Below are 20,908 nucleotides of genomic sequence, written 5' to 3'. Positions count from 1 at the left end.
GAAATTAAAAAAATTCTTTTCTTGTAGCATTTCCTTCCATGTTTGGCACCCACTCCTATTTTTTTAGACGATTAATAATAAACAAAATCCTGGTCTTTTTTTTTTTTTTTTTTTTTTTTTTTGCTATTTAGTTCATTTAAATAAAAGTTTAACAACTTTGATCATTTTTGTTTCTTATGATTTTTTAAGTCATTTGGCTGTATTATTGTGATTGTGAATTTTATTATAATAACCGAAGTGTTACTCATTTTAATTTGTAAGTTGATAACGAGTGATAGTACTGCTCGAAACGTGTCCCCACAGAGTTGTGTAAAATACTGTTCAAGATTTTGGCCTTGGTGTCCTTATAACATATATATATATATATATATATATATATATATATATCTATATATATATATATATATTATATATTAATAAAATTTAAATTTTTTAAAATTTAAATATATATATATATATTATTATATATATATTATATACAGCAAAATGGCATAAAAAATAATAAGAAATATAAAATAAAAGTTTTTAAACGCTTTTATTTTATGCACTTAATAGCAAGAAATTTATTTTTTGAGACACCAGGATTTTTATTATAATTAATCGTGTATTCAAAAATAACAGTGGGTGCCAAACAGAAGGAATGCTGCAAGAAAAGAATTTTTTAGTTTTTTCTCTTAGCATTGCCCTCCATGTTTTACACACTTGTTTTTATATTTGTAGACATGGTCAATTGCAAGAAAATCCTGGTCTTTTTTTTTTTCTTTAGTATATTTTTGAGTGTTTAAATAAAATTTATTCTAATATTTATTGTGTTATTCTTATATTTTTTTAATGTTTGTTCATCGGATATGAGTTTCTATAAGATTTACTATTGAAATAGAATTAAAGTTTGTTAGGGAAGTAACCTTTATTAATTTCAATATTTGTTGAATATTATAATGCTCCTTCAATTACAATACGCTTTTGCGCTTTCATTTGTCTTTTTCCCATTATGCCTTTCTTGTTGAGCCGCCCGTGTACTAAAATTCCACATGGAATTTGTATTTTTTATTATTTGTTTAATTAGCATGGTCACTGGAAGACAGTTAACGTAGTTTTCAAATATTTAACTACCCCCTTGGTTGTTAACAGCTCACTGCCTTCCAGCGGCCGTTCTGGTTCTGTCCTAACCAACCACTAATGATTTTGCTTTCTTCCTGAGGTTGACGGAAACTTAAGTCAGTTACGAAGGAGATTTCAATCGCGAAGGGTCTCGTAACTCAGATACTCTGAGCTCTATTGACTATATAAGGATATACAGCTATATCTTTGAAGTGACGACGACTATTCCTTTCGACATGTAATCGCCGTTTAAACCCAGCCAGGAAGAAGCATTCCTTCATCGCAGTCTCTCACTCTGCACGTACTTCGCCTTCGTCCCAGGATGATATCGGGTGGGTCGTAAAACTCGGGGGGAGTTTTGTTTGTCAATCCGAATTCATTTGGAGGGATAATGCTTTCCCATATAATAATGCCTTCCAATTACCATCACTTACTTTTTAGTATTTTCATTTATGCATATGTTTTTCATACCTTGCATATTTGTAATACGAGGTTCGTACCCTTCAGGGATATCATGTATTATTTTTTGTACTACGTGGACGTCAGTTTGGACTGTTGGTATATATATATATTTTTAGATTTTCCAAGGTATGCAACTTTCCAAGTGTTATAAGTGCTGCACATGCTCATAATTAAATTTAGATATATGCATACGATTATTGTGTAGTGATTAATTAGGCATTTGGTAATATTTAAGGTATTTTGGAAGTGGCTGAATTACTGCGGCTCCCCCAAGCTTCACGATGATCAACTTTGTGTATTACCTGCCGCATCAGCACCTGGATGATAGGACAGTTTTCAATTACAATAAATTACTTAATTTTTCTTAATATTTCAATTAACCTTATCAATTTCCCGGTGTATGAATAAAAATTCAGCGCATGGCGACCGTGACAGGGTTAGGCATTATAGGTTAAGTGCGTGACATAGGACGTGAATTGCGGTGAATTGGAGGTTTCTTCCTGGGGGGGGGTTTTCACTTACAATATTTTAAATCCCTCTTATTGCGGGTTTCTTTAAAGTTCAGTGTCCTTTTTGCGAATTCGTAGCTAATGTTTATCACTTGGTGATTTATTTAAGAGTTCAGTGTAAACTATTTTTCGATTCGTAGTTTGATGTTTATCCCTTTGCAAAATAATTTAGTATTTGAGTGCCCCTAATTTTCGCGTTGCTGTGAAAGTTTTTGCTTAGTAATAACTTTGTTGCATATATGTACTAAGTATCTTTTACCATTTTTTGAAACTTTCCCTGTGTATTGCAGTAATTATACTTATATTGGTGTTTGTATTCTTATTTGTCTTCATAATGGCTGAATTGGTAGTGCTAATTGGTCAGCGTAAGATTATTAGGAAGAAGGTTACAGAATGTGCCAACCGTTCTTCACAGTACCTTTCATTAGATAACACGGCAAAAGTATCTGAGCGGGGTGTTCTCTTGGAGTATAGGAAGAGATTAAGTGACTTGGATTCTAAAATACAGGCTCTAAAATTTCAGGGGAATTTAGAGACGAGGATTTGAGGTGAGCTCTCGCATGTCAATCGTACTATGATAAAAATTTCAGGTATTGGTCCGCCTTTGTTGGATGTTAGTGTCAATGCTGGAAGCCCTCCACTTTCATCTACTACTGATATTGCTAGGAGCCTTTTGAGGCAACCCACTGCACCTCTACCAAAATTCCAAAGTAAGGAAGGTGAAGATTTTTTGAAATTCATTCGAGAATTTGAAACCACTACCCAAAGTTTTAACTATCCAGACAGGGACTTGCTCTTACTTTTGAAGCAACAAGTAGAGGGTAGGGCTAAATGTTTACTTGGTTCATTGGAGGCCGACAAAGAAAGTTACAAAGATGCCAAAGACTTAATGATTCAGGCTTTTGCCTCGAGTGAATTACGAAAGTCGGCTGTAATTAAGAAATGACCTGTCTACATCTCAAAGAAGGAGACGACCCCTTTGTCTTATCAGAACTTAGGACTATAGTCGAAAATTTAAAATATTTAAATATTGATGTTGATGAGGTTGTTAGATATTTCGTTTGGTCTGCACTCAATGATAGATTTAAGTCTCATATGGTTCATATCACTAATGTGACTCATCCATCACTTAAGCAAATCATAGATAATTTCTTTACAGCATGTGAAAGGTATGAACAGGGTCAGGCGAAAGGTAAATTATCGGTCAGGGATAAAGTTGTAGCTCATTCAAAGCCATTCCAGGAAAAGACTAATACAATGGCTGTTAAAACTAAGACAGTTCCGACCAAAGCTTGTAATTTTTGTACTAAGGCTGGTATTTCTGACTGTGATCACTTAAATTATAAGTGTACTAAGTATGCCACCCCTTCTGCCAAAATTGATTTGTTAAAATTGCATAAAGGTTGTGTAAAATGTGGTAATTTTAATCATGCCACTAAAGCATGTAAATTCAGATTTCGAAGACCTTGTTCACATTGTTCACAGTATCATATGGAGTATCTTTGTTGTAACCTTAGTCCTGATATGATTAATAGTAAAGCAGTCTTCCAAGGAAGCAAGCAGTGGGATAGCCGTATTACCAAATGTTACCACAGGTTCAGTTCTCCCTACTTTTACATTTTGTATAAATGGTCATGATAGGCTTTATAGGGGTCTTAAGATTCAGGATCACAAAATACTTTTATATCTAGCAAGTTAGCTTCCTTTTTTTACAATTCAGGTCTTTAGCTACTAAAGTAAAACAACTGACTGTGAAAGGGTTTAATGGTCAAAAGGAATATTCTACTAGTCCTTGTTGAAGTTCTATTAACTGGGGAATGAAACCTTTGCTATTTCTGCTCTAGTTGTACCCTCTATAAACTTGCAGTTGAGTTTACCTGGTCTTGGCCAAGTAGTTAGTATAATGCAGAGTAAAAATTTTGTATTTGCTGACAAGCTTTTATCAACCAATTCTCAGAGCATTGATGATGTTCAGCTTTTGTTAGGAGTAGATTTTTCACATTGTCTTTTGGGAAGAGACATTGTGATAGGGAGTCCTAATTCGTCTGTGTATATTGAGACTTCTTTAGGAATAATGCTTATGGGGAATGTTGATAGGTTCCTAATTAATCTTAATTCACTAAAAGGTAATGAAAGTTTGGCCTCGAAACCATTGAGGGGAGAAAATTTCTAATACTGAAACACGGTACATATTACACTTTCCCTAGCCATTCATATTTTCTAGCTATTAGTGTATCAGTGAATGAAGAATTTTACGAACTCAATGACATTACAACAAATTGTTCTTTTACTGTGCTTTCAGATAGAGGGACTATTATTGATAGGAAACTGCAAGAAGCAACTGATCAAATTTTGAATATGGAGAGCCAATTTTATTTGAACTATGATCAGAAAGTTTACAGTGATGAATCTAATCGGCTCGATGATTCTCTCGTGGACTACACTTTCAGAAATTTGCACACGAAAGGTGATGGACGCATAGTTGTTCCCCTGTTATGGAATGGGAAGGTATCGCACCTTCTTTCGAGAAACTAGTCTCTTTCCAAGGCTGTTCTTCAATCAAATTTGAAAAAATTACTTCGTATAAAGAAAGTTCCTTGCAGTTGGTTAGATAACTGCATAAAGGAGCAATGAAGGCGGGTATTATTGAGCCTATTTTGGACTTGGAGGTATTTAAGGCTGAATATCCTAACTACTCCTTCTTACCTCATATGCCAGTCTTTGGAAGCCAGAAAGGGAAACTACTAAGTGTCGCATAGTATTTCTTTCTAATTTGCAGGAATCCTCTAAGAGACTGTCACTGTCATAATAACAATGTATGTATGCTGGGCCTAACTTAAATCAAAAGCTCTCCTCTGCATTTCTTAATATTAGGTTTGATGAAAAAATGTTTATTTTTGATTTGAAGAAAGCTTTTAATATGTTGGCTTTAAGTGAAATTGATCAGTCTAGGCTATTATTTTTTTGGTTTCGGAATGTCACCACAGGTGATTACACCCCAGTTGCTTATAAAAATGTCAGGCTTTCATTTGGACTTCGGTGTAGCCCATTTCTTTTGATGGCTTCATTGTATTATATGTTAATCTTGACTTCCAGTAATGATTCAAGAATCGATGAACTCAAGAAACTTATATATGCTTTAATATATATGGATAATGGTGCTGTCACAATGAACAACTCTGATGACTTGAGGTGGGCCTACGAGCAGTTAGCTGGCATATTCAAACCTTTTAAATTTGAAATTCAGCAACTGGTGACTAATGACATTGATCTGCAGTCTGACATAGATCGGTCAGAAGTTCTTACCCCGGAAGTCAACAAATTGTTTGGGCTTGAATGGAATAGACTTTCGGATGATCTTTTCACTAGGCCAATTTCCCTTGACCTAGAAGCTAATACCAAAAGATTAGTTCTTAGGTCAATTGCCACTCAGTTCGATATATTTGGTTTCAACTTGCCTTTATTTAACCGATGTAGGCTTTATATGCATAACTTGCAATGTCAAAAGGGTTTGAACTGGGACCAGCCTCTTAATAGTCAACAGCTTAAAGACTGGAGGAATATCTGTAGACAGTGTAATTCATCGCCCCCTCTTAAAGTAACTCGTTTTGTGGGTCGAAGGGATGGTGAGTATCATATAATTGTTTTTACTGATGCCAGTTGTGACATATATGGGTGTGTAATTTATTTATTGAATGTTGAGTCTGGCAAACTTACCTTTATTAATGCTAAAAATCGGTTGGTTAATACCCAATTGAAAGGTAAATCCATACCATCTTTAGAGATCCACGCCATTAATCTAGGAGTCGAACAATCTGTTGGTCTTTATTTGGATCTTGCTGGTCCCAATTGTATAAAAACCTATAAAGGTGACAAAGATTTGTCTATTTTCAGATTCTTCTTGTGCCCTGCAGTGGTTAATAAGTTCTTCGCTTCAAACTTAAGAAAATGAACCAATGTTCTACTTTTGTATTGAACCGAATTTACAGTATACAAAAACTGTGTGAAACATATCCTGTTCATTTTGGGTTTATTAATGGCAAGGAGAATCCTGCTGACATGGTAACCAGGTGCACATCATATAAATTGTTAATGAAGTCTTGTTTCCTTTCAGGCCCGGACCTGAGTAATGTTAGGGCGCAAGCCATGCAGTTCACTATTCCTCAAGCGGGTTATCTTTCTGGAAATTACATGAATCTTTCTGATGTTCCTTTAGTTAAGAGAAATTACTTGGTGAACATTTCTGATTTTTCTGACTTCCGAAGACTTGTTTTGCTGTACCGTCGGTGCATAATATGCATACACAAATGGAAAGCTAAAGTGAGAAGACATGTTGATGTACAAGAAGATAATAATTTTTTTGCTTTAGCTCTTGTACATTTGATTTTGACCGATCAACAAAATCACTTTGCTGATGTTTTGGAGCATTTTTCTAAAGGTTTTTCTGCAGCAAAGGATATACCAGGTATAGTTTCTCAGTTCAACTTGTTTGTTGATGATAATGGCATTTTGAGAGTGAAGAGCAAATTTAAGAAAGAGAAAATTTCCTATTCTATTATCAAGAGACAGTCATTTAACGAAGTTATTATATGTTATATTCATCACAAATTAGCTCATTCTGGGTGCTATGCTGTTCTTTCTGAATTAAGAAGACATTATTTTATTCCTAGAAATTTTTCAGTGGTTAAAAAGATTCTGAGGCAATGTGTTCACTGCAAGAGATTTAATGCACGCCCTGTCAATTTAAATCAGAATTGTTACAAGGAATTCAGGGAAGACCCACCAGCTGTGCCTTTCGGCAATATTTTCGTAGATTATATAGGGCCTTTTACAGTTAAACTGGAGAAGGAAAAGGGTAAGGTATGGCTATTATGTTTTACTTGCACTTGGTCTCGTGCAATTAATTTAAAAATTTGTAGAACACTCAATGTGCCAGATTTTCTTAGGCATTTTCTCTTCATTGCTTCGAGTTCGGCATTCCACAGTTATGCATTAGTGACTTAGGGTCACAAATAGTTGCAGGAGCTAATGTCATATCTTCATTTTTGAATGACCCCCCCACACAGTTGTATTTTGAGGAGCGTGGTGTTAAACCATTAACTTTTCAACAATATTTTAAAGGATGTAGTCAGTTGGGCTCCCTTGTCGAGATTTGTGTCAAGTTAACAAAGAGACTTCTCTATGGGTCCATCAAGAACCATATTCTCTCCTACTTTGATTTTGAGTTTACTGTATGTCATGTTGTCCACTTGGTAAATCGACGACCAATATCTTTTAAAGAGGCTCTTAGGGATAGTGCAGCAGAAGACCTTCCTGAACCAATAACACCCGAAATGTTAATTAGGGGGTATGAGCTTTCCTCACTCAATGTCATTCCAGATTTACAACCTTTACCCAAGGATGAAGAATTTATCCCTTGTGGAGCTACTAATAAATTTGAACCACTGTCTAGGATTAGGAGTAAACTTATAGATATTTACCATCATGAGTTTATGCAAACACTTTTAAGCCAAGCAGTTGATAGGAAGGGTAGATATCGCCCGGTGACTCATCATCTTCTAAAAGTAGGTGACATTGTTTTGATCAAGGAAGATAATACTAAGATTAACAATTATCCTTTAGGTCGGATAAAGGAAACTTTTACGAATGATCTTGGGGAGACTACACATGCTGTAGTATTTAAAGGCCGTACCAGACAAATGTGTAAACTCCACGTTAATAAACTATACCTTATCTTTCCTTAGATGATGAAGACTCAAAGTCCAGTGATTTGCAAAACTTAGACAAATCATCACCAGCTTCTGAGAGGCCTAAAAGAAAGGCTGCTGTGGAAAGCCGGAGAAAAACCTCTGAAATGTTGAATTTATAAACTTTGATAAATTTAATTTTTGTATGCATTGTATATATATTCTTATGTATTTGGCAAAATCCAAAAACACTTTTTTTGGATTCGTTCCCCTGCAGTGTACTAAAATTCCACATGGAATTTGTATTTTTTATTATTTGTTTAATTAGCATGGTCACTGGAAGACAGTTAACGTAGTTTTCAAATATTTAACTACCCCCTTGGTTGTTAACAGCTCACTGCCTTCCAGCGGCCGTTCTGGTTCTGTCCTAACCAACCACTAATGATTTTGCTTTCTTCCTGAGGTTGACGGAAACTTAAGTCAGTTACGAAGGAGATTTCAATCGCGAAGGGTCTCGTAACTCAGATACTCTGAGCTCTATTGACTATATAAGGATATACAGCTATATCTTTGAAGTGACGACGACTATTCCTTTCGACATGTAATCGCCGTTTAAACCCAGCCAGGAAGAAGCATTCCTTCATCGCAGTCTCTCACTCTGCACGTACTTCGCCTTCGTCCCAGGATGATATCGGTGGGTCTGTAAAACTCTGGGGGAGTTTTGTTTGTCAATCCGAATTCATTTGGAGGGATAATGCTTTCCCATATAATAATGCCTTCCAATTACCATCACTTACTTTTTAGTATTTTCATTTAAGCATATGTTTTTCATACCTTGCATATTTGTAATACGAGGTTTCGTACCCTTCCAGGGATATCATGTATTATGTACTACGTGGACGTCAGTTTGGACTGTTGGTATATATATATATTTTTAGATTTTCCAAGGTATGCAACTTTCCAAGTGTTATAAGTGCTGCACATGCTCATAATTAAATTTAGATATATGCATACGATTATTGTGTAGTGATTAATTAGGCATTTGGTAATATTTAAGGTATTTTGGAAGTGGCTGAATTACTGCGGCTCCCCCAAGCTTCACGATGATCAACTTTGTGTATTACCTGCCGCATCAGCACCTGGATGATAGGACAGTTTTCAATTACAATAAATTACTTAATTTTTCTTAATATTTCAATTAACCTTATCAATTTCCCGGTGTATGAATAAAAATTCAGCGCAGCCCGCTCCTGCCAACCTTTTGTTGTTGTTTATTGTCTCTGTGTTCCAGAATAAAGAAAGTTCCAAATCTGGCTGTATCATTAATCCACCTTCATGGCCACTGCAGCAACATAGTAGAGGAGAGAAGTTGAACAGTGAAGGAGGTCAGGAACTATATAGAGCATTCAAGTCGGACAGGTCCACATTATGCAATATAGACAGATGGATCTAATTCAGAACACGGACTGGGCTATGCTGCCATATCCCAAAACAAAACATTTCAGTTCTCTCTTCCCAATAGTGCTTCGGTAATTACAGCCGAGTTATGTGCAATAGCATCAGCCATGAAAATAATCAAAGAACACTCATTAAATAATTTTGTGATTTATAGCGACTCCAGAAGTGCTATTCAAGCCATTCAAGTGTTTCAGTTCCAAAAATAATATTGTACAACAGATTAGGTTTTCACTCCATAAATTATATAAATTATATGATGAAAGCAAATGTAAGCATCCCTCTTAGTGACTATGTAAGGTATATAAAATCAATAATTTATGGAATGAAGAGCCTGAAATTAATAAATTAAAACAAATAAAACCATATGTTAAGAAATGGAGTTCAGCATATCAGAGAAAGAGGGATACACGAGTAATTCTGACATGCCTCTGTATAGGCCACACTCGTCTGATACATGGGCACTTGATGAGCAGCCCACGTGACCCTGCTCCCGAATGCTCAGAGTGCAAGGTGTTGATAACTGTTAGACGTGTAGTGTGTGTCCAAAGTATGACCAGCAGAGACCGTCAACTTTGGAAATAAACCAATAAAAGAAATGTCAATCTTTTACATTGTCAGTGTTGTTGTTGTTGAAGATTAAGCTGGCCTTATGCCAGCACGGGCTTTAGCTAAAAGCAGCCCGTAGGTCATTTGAATTTTTTCAGGTGGTTAAGGTGATTTTAAGGATATGTGGCGAATCTTTATTCATGATATCAATGGTGTATGCAGATGTGATGGTATGATTTGCAATGGAAAAGAAAAGGTGAACAGGCAAAGTTACAAACCCCTTTAAACCCCAAGGTACCCATTAGTAGAAGATAAAGATCGATAGTAGCGAGTCCTGGCGAGTCGGAGATAACCAGTAAGGAAATCGAAAAATTTATAGTCGTAGAAAAACGGGAAAAAAAATCACATTAATCTACGGAGTTCAAGTACCATATTTCAATTTACGATAATAGAAAAGAAAGCGCCGATCGATCAGCAATAGGGAACGAAGAGAGAAAAACGAAATGTTATCAGTTTTAGGAATAGCAAAACAAAAGTAAAAAAAAAACAGCTTAAGCGGTAGTTAGAGTGGCAGTTGAAATATTCGGTCGTTTGACGTGAGGCGGCCGAAAAACTGAGGGGAAAGGAGGATTATTTAGTAGTAGAAAAAGCAGTTAATGCTATAAACAGCACTTTTCGTGAAACGGCGGTATTTATTCCTGTGTCTTGAATCTATGCTCTTCCGTGAGATCATCATCTGGAAGACTGATTTCTAGGTCCAACATTTCGTGGACGAGCTCAGAGAACAGTTGATGATCATTGCTGTTGTAAAAATGCAATAAACTCTTCGTAGGTCAGCAGGAACTTTCTGATTTGGTATTTTCCTACGAGGATGAAGGTGCTTCCAACACAGCTGTCTCTCTTATCTATGATCTCTGTCTGTGTTCCTGCTTCGTTATACACAACGGGAGCTACAGCCGATATCTCGGTCTGCATATCTCCAACAGCTGTGTCTTCTTCTGCTTGGGTTCCTGCTTCGACACGAGCAGGAATCGGCTTCGTCGGCGGTGCGGGGGTTGGGGGGATGAACTGAGGGGTTGGAGGAATAACCTTAGGGGATGGAAGGGGTTTGGGAGCTGGAGGTTGGAGGGAAGGAAAGGATGAGGGATTGGGGATGTAGTGACGGGGTTTTTGTGCAGGGGAACGATGAGTTTGTGGAGGAGGTGGAAGATTTGTTCGTGGGTCTATGGCTGTCGTTCTCGAGGTCTTGCAGGCGGTGGGGATATGCCCTTCATCCTCCAGATTTTCTCCAGTCTGACAGGGCATCCCTTAAACCATGCATGGTGTGACTGGTGGCAGTTTGGGCATCGGGCAACAGTGTGGCCCTTTGCTTTAAATTTGGTGAGGCAAACGTCTGTCTCATGCCTCTGGCTGCAGATTCCACAAATATGCTGGGCCGTGCACTCCCTCCTGTGATGCCCAAACCTCTGGCACTTGAAACACCTGAGAGGTTCGGGGATAAAGGCTTCGGTCTTGTAGGTCCCAAGTATCCCAAGGCTGATGGTGTCTGGGATTTGGCCTTTGAATGTTGCTTCAACTTTCAGAGTTTGTTCCTCTGTTCCGTCTTTATTCTTCACTGTAAAACGTGAAGCGGTCATTATGCCTGGCACTTCCAGAATTCGGTCCATAGTGACGTATTTTGGTACTTTGCATATCATTGCTTTGGATATCTTTTCGGCTGGGTCCAACAGGAGACATAGAGGGTCGTTCTTCAATAGTTCTGCTGACTGTTTATCTCTCGGGGTAATAATGAATTCCCCCCTTAGATTCGGTCGGGCTTGAAGTTATGCAGTGGGGTATTTCTTTTCCAGTGCTAACACGGCTGCATACGATGTTTGATTTTCCTGAGCTGTTGTCTTGAACCTGGGAAGTGCCTGAGTCGTCGTGGTGGGTGCTGAGGGCGTCGAAGGTTTGTTCATGTCGATGACACTATTGAGGGCTTTTTTTCTTTTCTTTTTGACTTTCTGGAAGCCCTGATCGTCAAGGGAGGACGGGTCGACCTCCTGGGAGCCAGGAGACAACGGCCGCTTCTCTGCCATCGTCGTAAAGTCGACAAGGTAAACCTCTAAAGATTATGTAATGACAAATATAGCGCAAGGATGACGTAACGTGAAAACGTTGAATTGTCAGTACTTCCGATTTTGACTTCTCTGAGGAACAGTGGTTTAATTAATAAAATATAAATTAACTATATAATAAAAGCACGAAAACCTTCGAGCGTTTAATGAATTTCAAAAAATTTCTAAAAGTTACTTGACTAATTCCAAAGTTTTATATACATTTCTAGTATGTATGTATAGGAACATGATAAATGTATTTATTGCGTGTATATGTTCCAATATGAAATAAATTGCCTTGGTGCATTTTTAAAATTTAATTTTAATTTATACTGTATCATACTGAATGACCTATTTGGTCCCAGTTGTTGGCCTCAGGCCTTGACCTGGCATTTTATCTAATCCTTCAAGCAAGCCCTATGAGAGTTGAAAATCAGCTCAGTGGTATGGTTAAACTACTTTTATAATAATAAAAGGACACAAGTGCGAAGGAGAGTGTGTGGCTCTAATATCCTAATTGGGCCTTTTCCACCCTTTTCTCCTCTTCTTCAGGTTCCTCCAAGGTCTATCCAAGTAGGTCCTATGAAGTGATGAGAAGTGCCATTAGGAGTGAAGCTACAAATAACCTTGAAGCTATTGGAAGGCTCCCTATTCTGGCTGCTTCAACAGCCAAAGCAAGGGTGGTACCAGCTTCTGTGTCCTGACAGGACATTTCTGGGTTGACCAGAAAACTTGGCAGTATGGTCCGCCAGCGGTTCTTCCTCTGAGGGCTGAGGTGACGATGAAGAAGGATTATCGGGTGCCCGAGGTTCACAAATGGCAGTGACCAACTCTAGTAGATCTGGTGATCTCTCATAGGATGATTGGTGACGTGATCTGGCATTGGCACTGACACTTACACTTAAGGCAGGGCCAGGCACAGGGTTCAATTCTGGTTATCGCTCGGCAGCTGTGGTGGATGGAGAATGGCACTGCACAGGGTTCTAAAGTGGCACTGGAATAGATTTTACATCAGGAGGGCCTGACAAGGAGCCAGGGGGTGCCGAGCCCTTGGTGACTTTGAGTTTGACTGAGACATGAGTTCTGTCCCAGGAGGAGGTCAGAGCCTCCAAGAATGTATTTGGTTTTGGTGACAGATGGATGTTGCTTACTGGGGCATCCCAACCAATTTGCAGGGTACCCTTTTATTATGCATATCTTACATCTGAAATGTGACTTGTTACCTTCCTTCTTGCTGTGAGGGAGGAAGTTTCAGGTGGCTGTCCTTTCGTGAAGAGGGAGGAATTGGCTTTGGCTGGCACTGGGAGTGCCCCTTCTGTTGGCAATTCCAGCAGTCAGAAGGTGGTTCTGTTGATGGTAGCATGCCTTCCAGCGTGGCTGTGCAGTTGTCATTTGATGCTACAGTCAATGCCTTTATTGCAAAGGTAGCCAGGCAACAGAGTTGAGTTGGGAGAGGACATCCTCAGAGGAAGTTTCGTGCCAACAGGAACTCGACTGTGCCAAATCACACCAACCACACCAATGTGTTGTTTTTGGGTGCCTGAAGGTTAGTGACCTGGAGCTCGACTGTAGGGAGGAATGTTGTAAAATCCTCAACCCAAGTAAATTTCCAACAACTCTGTGCAGTTCAGGGTGTTGAGTCTGAGCTGAGCCACCCAGGTCTTAAGATAACCCCATTCAGCCCAAGTGACTGATTTCTTTCAGGTGACCTCTCAACCACTGTCTCCATTTCTCCAGTGTAATTTCACATGCCTTGTTTACAGCCATGCAAACTTCAGCCCTTTTCCCACTATCCAGCGTGTGGAGGCAGCCTTGGCTTTACCTTCCGTATGGTTAGAGAACAGCAAGGCCCTCTCTGTCTCAGTGGTACTGTAGTTTGCAAACAGTGCTTCTACCACTTCTAACCACGCCTCTGGCTCATTATCATTCCACTTTAGTACCAGTAAGTGGATACTAGATATAGTAGGGTTAGACATGGCAGGTGTTGAGTTAGTGGCTTGTTAATTGGCCAGAGCCTCGACATCGTCTTGTCAGGCTCTCTCCGGCTCGAACTCCTTTGTCGGGCTCTCTCCAGCTTGAGCTCCTTCTCCTTCAGAGCTAATTCATGTTACTTTTGTTCTTCTCTAACCTTTTTTGCTTTTTCTTCTTTTGCAAGCTCATACTAACATTTTTCTTGCTCGTATTTCCTTTGCTCCTCTTTCCTTCCTTTGCTTCTCTCTTTCTGGTTTCTCCTTTTGGAATAAGACATCTGGCTATGCCTGTACCCACTGGATTAGCTCGTTTCCTGTGAAACCTACCATCTTCCCCATATCTGTGAAGGTTTGGTAACCTGCTGCTGACAAGGCTGCAGTAGGTTAGGGTGTATTAAAAATGGCCCAGGAATAAGAGCCTTGTTGAAGTGTCCCTTAATTTGGTGTCCCTTGGCTGGAATGACACCTTTCAATAAGGTCATACTAAATGGAGCGGTCCTCGGTAAGTGAAAATTCTTTGGGACTCGTGGACACCAAGGTGTCTTGTGGTAGTATGGATGGACATGCTAATGTGGCACTCTGTAATGTGGCACTCTGTCTAACATGCATAGGTGCTGTTATGTATTACACAGAACTCTTTCTTGGTAGCACTAGGGTGCTGGCCGGTGTCAAAGAAGGACACTTGGTACCTGTAAAACAAATTTTACATAAGGAAATGCACTGCTCATGAAGCAGAGTGCATGCAATGAGTAAAAAAGTTAAGTACTATATCTTAGTTTAACCAGACCACTTGAGTTGATTAACAGCTCTCCTAGGGCTGGCCTAAAGGATTAGATTTTTTTACATGGCTAAGAACCAATTGGTTACTCGGCAACGGGACCTACAGCTTATTGTCGGATCCATACCACATTATATCAAGAAATTAATTTCTAATCACCAGAAATAAATTCCTCTCATTCTGCTTTGGCAGCAGCGGGGAGGTGAACTTGGGCTACCAAATTGATGGGCAGGTATGCAGTGAGTAAAAAGATATGGGTTAGATGCTTCAGGTGGGTTACTTGATTGGCAATGCATCCGATCAGTGGCACTACAAAGGGGAAATCCTTTGGGTAGCACTGGTGGGCAGTTAGTTCCTGAGAATGAGTAATGGTGCGTCCGTTTGTTGTGCAAGGGGAGGACTTTGATTTTTACTCAAGGTGCAGTTGCTGCTTTCATATGCAAGGCTTAAGAATTACCCACAATGTTGTCCAGCTTTGCTCAACTGTGGTTAATTGGTTTGGGTTACTTTTCTTTACTTTAAAAAATCAGCTCAATTACCCACTCAGTAATCCTAAAAGGGCTTATTGACTAAGCTTGTGAAATATTTTCAACAAGTAATGGGACTTGAGTGTGTAATGAGTAAAATCCTTACAATTAAATGAGTCTCGGCTAAAAGCATACACTAAAAGTATGGAATTCCCCAGGAATTTTAATTTCAATGAATAACCTTGGGCTTGTTTTTATTTTTTTATTTTTGTTCATACACTTGGGTGTTCTAAAGTAATAGTCCATATTCCAGGGATATTTCAACAAAATTACCAAAACATGCCTCCTATAAATTTGGATAAAATATTGCAAACATTAAAAGATTAGCTGAATTCTCTCTCTCTCTCTCTCTCTCTTCTCTCTCTCTCTCTCTCTCTCATGGATAGCATTTTAAAATACTAACTAAACTGCAGCAGATTAGTAGAAAAATAATTCTGTTTGTGATACAAGCATGAAATTTGGCACAAGTGCTCATAACCCCCTCTTTTGAAAATTCTGGGTGTCCACACAAAATTTCAGTATGGTCACCACTTTTCAAGATAGACGTTAGTTGTTTCAAATTCTGACATTTTTGACTAAATCTTTGTTGAAATAAATACATCGATCATTATTCAGATAAAAGTCTTCCTGGGTAGAAGAGTTAGTTGAAGACATCACCAGTGCTTCTATTACTATAGTTACCAATGTGATAAGATGGCGTACAAAATGGCCGCCATGAAACATTTTGCTTGATAACTCTGCAACTAAGAAAGATAGGGACGTGCCATTTTTATCTGTGCGTACATTTATGAGGCCAGAGAATCTGTTTCTAGAATTTCTATTGGGTTATTGTGAATATTACATCTTGGAAAAGGACCCCATAATGCTACTGAAAAGTATACAAGCACAAAACTATAATTGAGTTTGATAACAGTGTCTTTTTTTTAAAGCCTGAAATGAATGCAAGTTATGAAAGATGCATGGAGTCACCCTTAAATGTGACGAAGTTCTCATTCAGATGTATCTGAAGTTTCACCTCACATTATGATTACATCTCACATTTGCAGCTACACAAAGCTGTGCATGGTAGCCCAAGCCTGTAGCGTATTTCTGAAGGAGTCAGGTAGCTCAGGCACAGATTTTAACCTTCCTGCCCCAAACTTTACTGGCTGACTCTTCCCCCTGGTTGTCTTTGGCAGGGTGCTGTAATAAAGAAATGCTGATCCCAGGAAAAGAGGTATTAGCTTTAGTTGCTGAAGGGTTGTGATCGATGTTGTCCATGACCATAGTGGTAAACCACCCCTTTCTGAAAACAGGTGGGGAGATTACCTCTTCCACATACTTGGTGACAGTAGCATCTTCCAGTCGGGCTGATATCTCCAGCACCCTGTCATAGGAAATGCTTGTGCCATTCTTATCAGGTTTCTCTTCCTGGTTTTGGCATAGAAAGCCATGCACAATTGCACATGAACACTGGAAAAAGGGTTTCCCTATCCTTTGAGTGTCAATGTACACTTGCTCCATCATTCTGTTTTGCGAAGCAGTTGTACTTCAGGAGCTGGGCAATAGCCAGGTCTGACTTCGATGAGCCAAACCTTAGCTGTGACTTTGTCTCCTCCATGTTCGACCCTACTAGTGAACCGTAGAAGACTTTGAGGTATGGCATCATTTGTCTGCTCCATGTCCGACCATACTAGTGAACCGTAGAAAACTTTTGAGGTATGGCATCATTTATGTCTGCTCCATGTCCGACCCTACAAGTGAAACCGCTAGAAGACTTCTTGAGGGTATTGGCGATCATTTCTATGTCTTTGTTTCCACTGTACCGAACCATACTTTAGTGAACCATAGAAGACTTTGAGGTATGGCATCATTGATGGATCCTTCACCAAAGGTGCCATCAAGCCTGGACTGATGACCCAGAATATGCTTCCTCAGTATCTTAGCTGCTTCAGCAACAAGTGTATCCAAATAGTCAGATACCTGAGATAGGGCTAAAGCTACATCTTTCTGCAAGACAAATAGCACACTTCTTCCTTTCTTGTGTGCTTCTAATTCAGGATTTGTGCTAACAATTAAGCCTTTAATCTTATTTTATTTATAGGGGTGAGACAATGCCCAATTGTCCCAGACACTGCTTGTATAATTGGGATATGTCTGCACGAGGAAATATGACAAGACAATCCAAACTCAAGCTGGTTGCAATGATATAATTAATCAGCTTTGATAAGAAGTATTGGATATACATCTGGTTCTTCACTGTGACATTGTTCTTTCTCAAGATTTCTAAAATGGATCTCTCCTTATTGTGAATGCCAAGGGGACAAACAAGATTGTACTTCAGCTCTTGTGCAATTACATCACCTGCACATAGTTTTGCCAATATAATTTACAATAATTAATTGGGTGAGAGCACTCTTATACTCTCCTGTTGAGATTTGTGGTCATTACTTGTCGAAGATCTGATACAATTGCCACATTTTCACAAAAAATGCATGCTTCATTGTCAGACTCATTCGACACTTTAGTATGCTTTTCTAGTGGTTCAATACCTTTAACTGTACATCATTGCTTTCTTGCATGATCAAGTTGTGCATTATTAAATGTGACCCTACAGCTCATGCGGTATTTTGCCATGTTTTGTCGCAGTGTTGCCTCTGTGCCACTGTCTTCATCCAACCTTGCTGGGTCAAAGTTAATCGACATCTCATTATTCTCCTGGAACATGGGCACATTGGTTGAAATTATTACGTACCCACCATGTTCAGGATTATGATGTACAAAGGCCAAGGATGAAGCTAAACCTTAATTTTTCTTGATTTCCTGGCAAAGAAAACATTTGCTCCAGTCGGTCTTCCTTTTGCCTGTGAATGAATTGACGCTTACCATTATGAGCTCTTGACTAAGACCGAGGTGCTCTCTCCTTTTATCACCTTAATCTGATTTGTACATTGATGTATGGGATACAACGCGGTTCGGTCACCCTACATGTAGCCCAATCATGCATCCAGTGCCATTTAAGTCCTGTGTGATCTGTACATCGTCCAGTTAAAAATGCATGAACAAGCCATGTAGAGCCCCACTATGTATGTATATAATTATATAGTATATATATATATATAATATAGTATATATATATATATATATATTATAATATATATATATAAGTATTATATATTATATTTAATATAATAAGTATATATATATATATATATATTATATATATACATCCATATATTTATGTGTATATTATATATATATATATATATATATATATTATATATATATATATATATATAATATATATATATATTAGTATAATATATCGTATATATATATATATATATATATATATACATATATATATATATATATATAAATATCATATATATATATGCATATGTATGTCATGTGGGGCGACGGGTGCGAGAGGCCGTAAATGATGTCGTACACCTGTTTCCTGTGGGAGGCAGGTATCAAGGAACGAGCTCGTCCTTTGCAGGTATCGCAGAGGACTGTCGTCCTGAAGGGGCTGAAGGGGATGTCGTCCCATTGAAGGGCGGTGATGGCGTTCCCATAGGCTGGTACTTCGGGGTCAGAGTCTTGTTCACGCGCTAGGTCTTTGTAGTCGACGCCAAGGTGAAGGGAGTTGATTTCGATCCTCCAGAGTGTGTTGGCTAAGGGATTTCTTCTGTAGGGACATAATCGATGGAGCACCCGAACTTAGAGATGGCTGCGAGATGACATTGCTGCCTTGTGGACCAGGCGCTGCCCACCTTGACAAAGGTGTGGACCAGCAGCTGGTGGTCTGTCCTTATGGTGGATGGGATATCCTCCAGAAGATATTTGAAGTGGCGGACAGCCTGGTAGACAGCAAGGAGCTTGCAGTCAAATGTGCTATAGCGAGTCTCGGTGGGTTTGAGCTTCTTGCTAAAAAAGGCTAGTGGTGTGGGGACTCCGTTGACCAACTGTTCCAGGATGGTGCCGCACGCGATGTTGCTGGCATCGATGGTGAGTGTCAGGGGCACGTCGCAGTCCTGGTGAGCCAGGGTGGTGGCCCTGCTGAGGGAAAACTTGGTATGGGCAAAGTCAAGCTGCTGGTCTTCTCACCATGTCATCTTAGATTTGCCCTTCTGGACCTCGGTTAAGGGCACATGGTGCGGGCGATGTCCGGAACAAACCTTCAGTAATAGTTCACCATCCCATCGAATTCTTGGAGAGCCTTGATGGTCGTCGGTGTCTGGAACTTCTCCACTTTGGCCACCATTGATGCCATGGGACGAACTCCTGCTGCTGTAATTTTTGTGGCCGAGGAAATCCACCTTCTTGGCACCGAAGGTGCATTTCTCACAACGGACGACAAGTCCGTTCTCCTGTAGGCGCTTGAGGACGGCCCGGACGTGGTTCAGGTGCTCCTCCAGCGATCTGGAAAAGATATGAATATCGTCCACGTAGCAGATGCAGAAGGGTAAGTCACTGAGGATTCTGTCCATTAGGCGTTGAAAGGTGGCCCCAGCTTTTCGCAGGCTGAAGGTGAAGGCGAACACGAAGGTTGTGAAGGGTGTGATGATTGCCATCTTTGGAATATCATCGGGATGGATGGGGACTTGAAAATACCACTTTAATAAGTTGATCTTGGAGAAGACCTTGGCACCATGGAGGGGACCGGTTAGGTCCTGCATGTTTGGCAGGGGGTAGCTGTCGGGCGTGGTGATGAGGTTCAGGTGCTGGTAGTCACCGCAGGGCCTCCACGTACCATTTGCCTTCTTCACCATGTGGATGGGGGACGCCCACTGATTCGCTGCCTTTTTACAGATCCCCATCTTCTCCATTTCTTTGAATGCAGTCTTGGCTTCCTGGAGGAGCTTTGGCGGGAGGCAGCAGATTTTGGCATGTGTTGGGGGGCCCTTGGTCTTAATATGGTGGAAGACACCATGCTTGGGTGCTGCCCCTGCCACCTGGCGAAGCTCAGGGCGGAAGACGTCTGGAAACTCCTGGAGAAGGGAGGCTTATCTGTTGTGGGGAATGATGGAGCAGATGGTGGGTGCCCTTGGTCCTTTGGCGAGTGAGCTGGAGAGGCAGGTCTTGGCATCGAGAAGGCGCTGGGGGGCCACGTCCACCAAGAGGCCGTGGTGTGGGAGGAAGTCTGCTCCCAAGAGAGGGGTCCGTACATCGGCAAGGACAAAGGGCCAGGGGTAGGTCCAGCCCAGGAACGGGATGGTCTGGGCCCTGGTGCCGTAGGTGTGGATAGGGGATCCAGTTTGCAGCTACAAGGGCGGTTGGGTCACCGGGGGCGTGGCTGCAATCCTCTGCGGACGAAGGGAACACTGACTGCATGGCATCAGTGTCACCCAGCATCCTGAGGCCAGAGATGCTATCCTGGATATAGAAGCCCCTGGGTTGGGACTTCGTTACTCCCACTGCAATGGGGGCTTGTTTTGGGTGCTGCCTCCGTGCCTTGCTGATGAACTGGCATTGGAAGCGGCACCACTTGACATCTGGGAGGGGCTTCGGCGATCGCTAGTATACTGCACCAACCATGTCCTCCTGCTGTAGGCTGTTGGCTGACGGAGGAGAAGAGAGTTTTGCAGTTCGGGTGGTGGTAAACAGCGCTAAAGCCTGCTGCACCAAACTTTCCATCTCCATGGTCTCGGCATTAGGGATCTGACTTTGGATTTCGAGCGTGAGCTGGCAAAGGAGAGTTGACAAAGGATGCTCACCTCCTGCCTTTGTCCTTGGTGGTCCACCTCTGGCAGGAGGACCAGGTCCTGGAGCTTGTGCCAGGCCAATCTGGG

The 20,908-nt window shown here is 40.2% G+C and overlaps 1 protein-coding gene across 1 annotated transcript in view; it reads left to right on the top strand.

Moving 5' to 3' along the window:
• Positions 1 to 20,908, top strand: part of LOC135219743 (uncharacterized) — a 371,373-nt gene that overhangs the window by 74,419 nt on the left and 276,046 nt on the right. The window lies entirely within an intron of this gene.

Source organism: Macrobrachium nipponense, chromosome 1, assembly GCF_015104395.2.
Source record: "Macrobrachium nipponense isolate FS-2020 chromosome 1, ASM1510439v2, whole genome shotgun sequence".
NCBI lineage: Eukaryota > Metazoa > Arthropoda > Malacostraca > Decapoda > Palaemonidae > Macrobrachium > Macrobrachium nipponense.
This window is presented reverse-complemented; position numbering and strand designations above follow the sequence as displayed.